This window comes from Blennius ocellaris (assembly GCF_963422515.1).
Source record: "Blennius ocellaris genome assembly, chromosome: 13".
Classification (NCBI taxonomy): domain Eukaryota; kingdom Metazoa; phylum Chordata; class Actinopteri; order Blenniiformes; family Blenniidae; genus Blennius; species Blennius ocellaris.
In genome coordinates this window covers 5773245-5781702 of record NC_137662.1, presented here as the reverse complement: position 1 = coordinate 5781702, position 8458 = coordinate 5773245, and positions in this window count along the sequence as shown.

Genomic DNA, 8458 nt, shown 5'->3' with positions numbered 1-8458 from the left:
GTTGTTTTAGAGAAAGTCTTGTTACTTCTCTGTACTTCTCTTCAACCAACCGAAAAGGTCCACTGCCATGTGTTTCTAACTGCAGTCTGAAGTCTGCAGGCAGGTGGCGAAGGGGAAAACAATAGATTTTGAGACACGATAGTTTGACGAATGCAATGGAGATCCTTCCACTCAACCTGTGCTTTATTGTAAACAGGTTAATGGACACAAACACTGGAAATGAGACGTGTTGGAAGACTGATCCCCCCAAAAAACAGGCAGAAACACAGTGGATTGTTTCTTGTCTTTTAGTGGGAAAATGTGATGATTCAAATCAGATTTTTAGTTTTTGCATTGCAGAAGATTTCCCAAAGTTTCTGAACCTTTTTTTGGGGGGGGTGGGAATGTAGCCTGTCGACATAACACGGTTTTGTGTAAACACGTCATTTTTGGCTGATCATCCACACGACGTAGTATTTTAGAGCACCGAAAATGCTTTTTTCTTAACAACAACAATGGCGGCGGCCATGATCTCGATCTTCAGAAGCTAGAGATGGTAGAAGGTTTAATAAGGTGATATGTTGGATTTCTGGAGTATGAGGAGGAGCCGTGGTATTCTCTGTTTTCTTCTGTGTTTTTGGTATATTTGGTGAGTTACAGCGCCACCCAAAGGCCTGGCATACATACTACATCATGTTGAGCTGTATTCACAGTGACGTGTGGAGGGAATTTGTTTTTAAGAACACCAGGGGGGGGGATTGTTTCGGCTGGTGTGGACAGAGCCTACGTTTGACTTTGGTTCCTGTGGTTGAAATGGAGGGGCTTTGCCGCCCTCACACAGTGCAGCAGGAGATCTGACGTTACCAACACATGACGTCATCCCAGATACATATCTAGGATCTTTCATGACTATGAATACTCTGCACAGTATCAGACTTTTTTTTTTTTTCAATTGCACTGTATTAATCCCTAGAGGGGAAATTCCATTGTGAATTGACCCAACGGTAGCAGCCAGACAGAGCAGCGCTCAGCCGGTTGAGCGTCAAGTGGCAAGGATGCTGACCCCTGCACCACCATGCAGCCACAGTCTGTATCAGTGCACCCCCAAATAAAACTACAGATTTATTTATTTTTTATTGAAATACACACTGATAGAGTTTATTGTACCTGTCAGAGACAAATTCAAATTGTGAAATGAGCTTTACTGTAAAACCATAGGCATCAGCTCTTTCGTGGCACATTTTATACAAAGACTTGTCTGAGATTTATAATTGAAGGCGCAAGAAGAGTTGTGCTTTTTATTCTCTATGGACAGTGGCAGCCATTGAGAAAACTATCTTATAACGTGAAAAACATGACAAAGTCCATTCATGAAGTACTACTTGGCATGAGCCAAAGCGTGTGTGGCAAGAGAGTGGCCAGTGTGGTTTAAACTGTGTGATCAGGGACTCATCCTCCCAAACTGAAAACCACTGAAAGAGATCATAGTTTTAAAATGTTTATGCTAAAGGCAGAGCAGCTAATTGACATTACTTTAATCGCTGCGTTCTGTCAACATAAGCAGCACTTGGAAGCTCTGGTGCCGAAGGTTTTTCTAATGGCTGTCATTATGCTTTATTTTTCTTTTACGGCGCAGTGGAAACGTTGACGCGGCGGCTTCAGGTACAGACAGAGGGTATCTGTCTTTTTCATCATGTCCACAATGACTCAAATCACATTCAGCTCAGACTTTAAGGAATGAATCATGCCTTTAGGAAATGACAAACTTCAGAAAAGTGGGAGTATTCAGAGGAGATGTAGAGCTTCTCATTATTGCTTGTTCCACCCAGTGACCCCCCCCCCCCCAAGTATCTGCCCCTGCGACTGGTCTCAGCCTCGGGCATTGCATTCTGGGTGGCGTTTGAACACACCCGTGTCTCCTCTTGTTCAAAAGGTGTTCAGTTCCCCGGGAATATTTATGGATCCCTTTTGATAGCTTTACATAAATTCAAGTGTCTGGCGTGCGCCCACAACTCCACGCAATGAGCTCGCTCCTTTGTTTCTCCTTCACTCAAAGCAGAAGTCGATGGATTAATATTTGCAGTGGATTAAAAAAAAAAGAAGAAGAAGAAGAAGAAGAAGCGCAAGGTTTGCGTAAGAGAAACGGCTGTTCTTGCGTTGAACAGAACAAATCGATCCCGGTCTGCGTGTTCACACATCACCTGCTGTGTGGTTAGTCACCATCCAGCACCAGATAACATCCCAGACTAAATAAATTATGTGTAGCAAGAGAAATAGAGGATAAGAACATTTCAGGTTGCTCAACATCTATAAATACACTGAGGTTGGAAATATTTGAACTGTTACTCATATTCAACCTTGATTTCTCCTGCTTTAATTATACCATCGTCTCTATTTTTGTCACCAAAACATCCAGTTTTCTTCATTCAACGCAGAGATTTATTACCCTAAAGATAAATATGCATGGAAACCACAGCAGGGGAAGAAGAAGCCCAGCCCAGTGGTCTTTACAACAGCCTGTAATTAAAGTTTCTTAAAGCTACTAAAAGAGATTTCATGAAGGCCAAGGGGTCCGAGGCTGGCACGGCGGGTGCTGTGAGGGTGCTGATGGTACAGTACGGTGGCAGAGGAGAGCTGTGATAAAGGGCAGCTGCCGGCGATTTAATGAGGGAGCAGGGGATGCGGCCCCCCCACCGCAACCCATCGCCACTTAATGGCACCACTAATCCCTGCAGAGACGGCGCTGCACAACACAATTGGTCTTGCCTTCATGTGGCGAAATATCCCAGCAACACTTTCTCACACCCAGCATCACCAGTTAGCTGTTCACAATCACAACGGAATAGGTGCCTCCTTCAGAAAGAAAGAGGGGGGGGGGGGGGGACTAAAGAGCTGGCTCTCACAGGTGATTTTTTTTCTTTTTTTTTTTGTTACGCTGTTTCTTGCCAACACCGCCACTTCACCCACTTTTAGAGTGGAAGACATGGCTTTCAGGTGTAAAGGGCCAGAGGGTGTAAAGATGTGCCCATTATTTCTCAGTCCAAGACTGTCTGGGGTATGACCGCTGTTGGCCACACGCTGCTAAACAGCGGGGCCACAAGCGCTCCTATTTCCACGGCTGTGGTGTTAAGGGTTAAGGCAGATCCATCAGCTCTTCATGTTATTTAAAGCAGCCTTAATTGGCCCTGGGTGTGAAACGTGATCTACGAGTTGCTGGTTCACTTGTTGTTCACAACACCAAGCCATTATAGAGTGGATATTCCCCGGCCTGTTGGCTTTGCCAGAGATTCAACTCCGCATCTTTTGCTCGCAAATCCTTCCGACGAGAGCCACCCAATGCCAACGACGTGCACATGTCCTGCGTTTTTTGGCGAGGGTTGGGGTTAGCGATCTACCGATTGAGCTGCGAAAATAATGGATCCGGTTAGCCGGTTGCGCAAGTATCGGTTGATCGCTAAGGGTTAGCGTGAGGGTTCCACGGATTTTTGCAGTATATCCGTTTTCTGGTTAATCATAGATTTTGCAAATCTCTCTCTCACACACACACACACACACACACACACACACACACACACACACACACTCACACGCAGGCCTTTTTTTAGTCCGTTCATCAGGCGCAGCAATTTTTCTTTGTTTTTATATGGCACAAGTAATTCTTCTGTCTGTATTTGAAGAGAGTCTCATTAGAATACCAGAGAAAAAATTCCGGTACCGCACATACGCATCCACTCTCAAACTCCTCGCGGTCCAGACGGACATATGGAAATTGATTTGCAAGTGAGATTCAAAAGCATGTAAATCCAAACCACACACACACACACACACACGCACACACATTCCACTGGTGAGTTCGGTGGTCCCGGGCAGAGGGGAGCATTTTGCAGCGTCACAGATCTGAAAGCTAATGCGTCCAGCAGCAACGTCAAAGCAGGCGTGTTTCACTTGTAAAACATCTCAATATGTTAACATGAGTGCGCAATTAGCATGACTGGTTTAAAACACATGCATGTAAGAGCACAGTCCTTTTCTTCTCTCCCAGCTGGGAGCTCGCCTTGTTTTCTGGAGGAGAGATGCGTGTTCCTCTCGTCTGGATAATAATTTACAGATTTCACTCGTTCTCGGACTTGAGCTGATACTTTGGTCTGAGCGGGGCTCCCGGGGCCGGTGGAAACCAAACCTTGATGATTCTTTTACCTCGACGTCTGCTTTAGTTTATCAGCAGGTACCTCTGCCTGAAACTCCACCCTGTCTTGCTGGGACACACACACACACACACACACACACACACACACACACACACACACACACACACACACACACACACACACACACACACACACACACACCCCAGATGTGCTCGAGAAGCAGCCTGAGCTTCCAGCTGAAACAGGAGCGTTACCCTGGCGAGGACCAGAAAGGCCAAATGAAACAGTGGATACCTGCAGCTTTTGACTGGCTTGTTACTTACATTAATGAGAAAACAAACTTTTCCACTTCATCAAAGTTATCGTGCACCTGCCTCCTCAAAAATAAGCCCTGTGCCTTACGCTGACAAAGTTATTGATTTCCACAATAACTTTTAAAGCCGACAGACTTCATCCCTGAATCCTCGCAGCGGTAAATAATTGCCTGTGATTATTGTTTACGACATTGCGGCTTTGCGGAGACGCAGCTTAGCGTTTTATTGCACTAACGCAGATCTTTAATCATCCGGGTTAATCAGAAGCTCCTGATGGTGCAGATGAATTTTTATAAAGCATAGAAGAAAATCTATGAACCAGAGAGAGAAAACCACAAGAGGCACTGCTCCGTGTTTCTCTCTCAATTGGATTATGGGGGATTTCGTACACGGACACCTCCTGAAACCAAAAAGAGGCCATGGTTGCATTAAATATGGGACTTTGGAGGAAAGATGCTACTGACATGTATTATTGTCTCATGTGAGACTTTGTTTTGAGAGTCAGTTTAATGGCAAGTAACAGTAAACTTTAGTTGTCAACGCTGTCGTTTTAAATCATAATTACAATGTTTGATTCTGTGCATTAAAAAAACTAAACTTACATGTTGCTAGAATTGTCAGTGTCTGACGTGCAGGTGCACAAAGCAACAGGTAGAGTTTGTGGTGAAAACATGGCAGAAGTACAGCACATTCGGTTATTTATTTCTCTTCACAACAGCATTGATAGATTTAAGTTTGTAGGGCGATAAAATAAAACTGTTGCTAAAGTAGAGAGCCTTTTGTACCTTGTGATAAATTATACTATAACTTTCTTTGTTTGCTTCAAATCAAAGATCTTCTAGTGTTTCATGCACTTCCTGGATGATTACTATTTAAAGCCTCCCGTCTTCTTATTATATGTAAGAGAACAAAATGACTGAATAGACATTAGCAAACAACTAATCATCACACACAAAATAACATGTAGATGTAGGTTTTTCACATTTTTTTAAAGATTAATATGCATGTAAGGGACATGCGCATATATTGTATGAAATGAGCTCATCCAATTTCATTCCAAGGCTCGTCCTCCATATTTCACCTACAAAGCAGTTAGATTTCATTTAGTTTGTAACACTGAAGAATATTCTTTGCTTTATGCACACAGAGATCATTGCCTGCGAATGATCAGCAGGAAACAGAAGTTGAGGTTGACTGGTTGGATCCATTGATTTGATTTGAAGTTTGATTTCGAACATGTAAAAAAAAACAAAAAAAAAACAAACAAACAGATCATCCAATTTTTCTTTGACTCTGGTTGGTTTTGTTTATGTTTGCTAATATTTAGGAAAAATCAGTAATCTAATATGTAGTTTCTTGTTTACGTACAGCGCTATTTACCCTACAACAATCATTTGACTCCTATTTGATTTTATTAAGTTGAAATAAGCTTATAAATCATGAATACAATAGATAACGACACTATAAAGTTTACATGACCGGTAGCAAGACTTTCCGTTAAACAACAGAAGCCAACGTGTTCAGACCACAGTTGGGTTTAAGTCATAGTTTCTTTACAAACACATGTTCTTGTGATTATTTTTCACCCTGAAAATATGCAATATGTTTGCATTCGGAAAAGATTTACTGGCGAAAAGACAAATCAGCGTAATCTTTATCCCGTATGATGGGTCACCAGTGAAAACAGGAACAGAGTGAAGCTCTCGCCGCTATTGCCCCATCAGCTTTGACAAATGGAGCAGCAGCAGAATGGCCCCATTGAGTGAGTTGTAACTTTCGGCAGCCCCTCGCAGGTGTGGGTGATCTTTCATCCTCCCGGCCCTCCTCCTCCTCCTCCGCTCCGGCGTTCCTATCTCTGGCCTCCATCAAAAGTGAACGTGCTGCCCCAGGTTCAGATTAACTCCACTCTGACAGACCAAAGGCCCTCCCCTCCTCCTGCCCCTTTCCACCTCCACTCACACATCTCCTACAACAGGGGAAATTAGGGCGAGTTTAGCAGATCTTACAGCGCCACTAAACACCACCTCAGATCACTCGCTGATTGCCTGACTCAATCCACTGTGTCCCTCCCGCCGCCTCCACTCCCCCTCGCTTATCCTTGCCTTTGGCCAAAAGCAGCTTCACTCGTCTGAACGCAACTCCCCTCATGCACACGCACACACACACATACACACACACACGCACACACACACTCACACCGTCCTCCCCCCGGCTTGTCCAGAGAAAACATATAACTAACTTATTGTGGAGCGGCTCTCAGCAGGGTTAATAGATAATATCAGCGCGGGCTGTTGCCATGTCACAGTGTTTGCTTTCTGGTTTTCCAGTAAAATACACTCGCGGTTAATGTTTCTTTTAATTGTAGATGAAAACAGGTAGTGTGCCAGTTTTATGATGAACTGCAAGAGCTCCTTCATAGGTTATTATATCCCCGGTTTGTCCCGGACTGTTCCAGTGGTGACAGATTTACCTGAGCACTCCTGAGGTTGTGTAACCACTGTGGAAAGAAGAAGAAAGCTTTGAAAACACTCCGAGCCATGGTAATTGCTTTGGGTAAAAAAAAAAGAAAAAAAACTACAAAAAAACATTTCTTGATATTAAATCTCACGTCATTTAAAGACTTAAGTATGACTCTTGCAGCAATTATGGATGATCAGCCTTTGTGGCGAACTGGTTAAACGCCGGTGTTTGGGTGAGACCCATCATTTGTCTCTCTTGTCAGTTTCCTGTTTTCCTGAGCAACTCCCCTGACCTGGCTGGCAGGCCTGCCTGCCCCGAAGAGCACTTTCCCTTTTTCTCATTCTGCGCCGGGCCCAGCAGAGGAGGAGGGAGGGCGGCGGTGTTGGAGGTGGGGGTCTAACTTAATCTGACCCATTGCTCAGGTCAGTGAGCTGCTTACAGGGTCTATCCAAACATAGGAGCTTGTTTTGCTAAAGCTGTGGAAAGAAGAAGTACCCTCTTAAATCAATGCTTTACTTTAGAGCTGTGCACATGCAAGGTTGTTATGCGTGAAACCACAGGAGGCAGAGCTGGCACACAACCAGCGGCGTGCTCCTCTTCCTCGCACTCCCCTCTGCCGAGGCCAACAAAACTTTTCCTAACATCACAAGCTGGATTGCTGCATTTTTTTTTTTTTTTAGAGCATAGCTGAAGTCTGTGGAACAATTTCCCCCCCCCCCCACAATTGCTTTTGGTTCACTCAAATGCAACAGCATTTTTATTTGGGCCTTCCACCGTGTGTGCTCTTCCTATGACAAAAGGGAATTGCTGTCTAAAATGCATCCAGCTGTGTGTACTTATCTTTTTCTCCTGACATATTTTCACCAAAAACGCTCAGCCCTGATCTAATCACGGCGCTGCACAGAGACCAGACTTAGCATGTATGTTTGTGGTACACACACTGGAGCAGTTTCACTTCTCTGCTCGCCTGTTTTGGTATCATATGATCTCAAGTGGAATGTAAGAAATCAGCCAGATTTATTGTTCCAGTTTGCAAAAGCGGAGAAGAGAGAAATGTTTCCTCTGGCTTGGAGAGGCATTTAAAGGTATCTTTGAAGTCGCTGGGAGACGTTTTGGTGCACTAAACATCCTCGTTACAGAGAGGACCAGATGCATCGCACACTTCACAAGTGAATTGTCATTTAAGATTGAATTTTTATGAGCGCCCAAAGGCACCTCTCCTCTCAAACCAACTCCGGGTTGTTAGCTCTCAGCGAGGTGGCGACGGTTTGAAGTCGTTGTGTCTGACACTGGAAAGAAAGGAATTCACATTAACCTGTCTCTTCTGCACTGCACACACACACACACACACACACACACACACACACACACACACACACACACACACACACACACACAGCAATGTTGAAGATATAAGATTATTAGTATGAGATGATTGCGTTGTTCAACAAGTGGTAATCCATATGCTAATATAATATAATATCATAAGCTGTCATATTGAAAACTGTATTTATTAAATTGATGTTTTACAGCAGAAATAAAAGTAATGTGGGATGG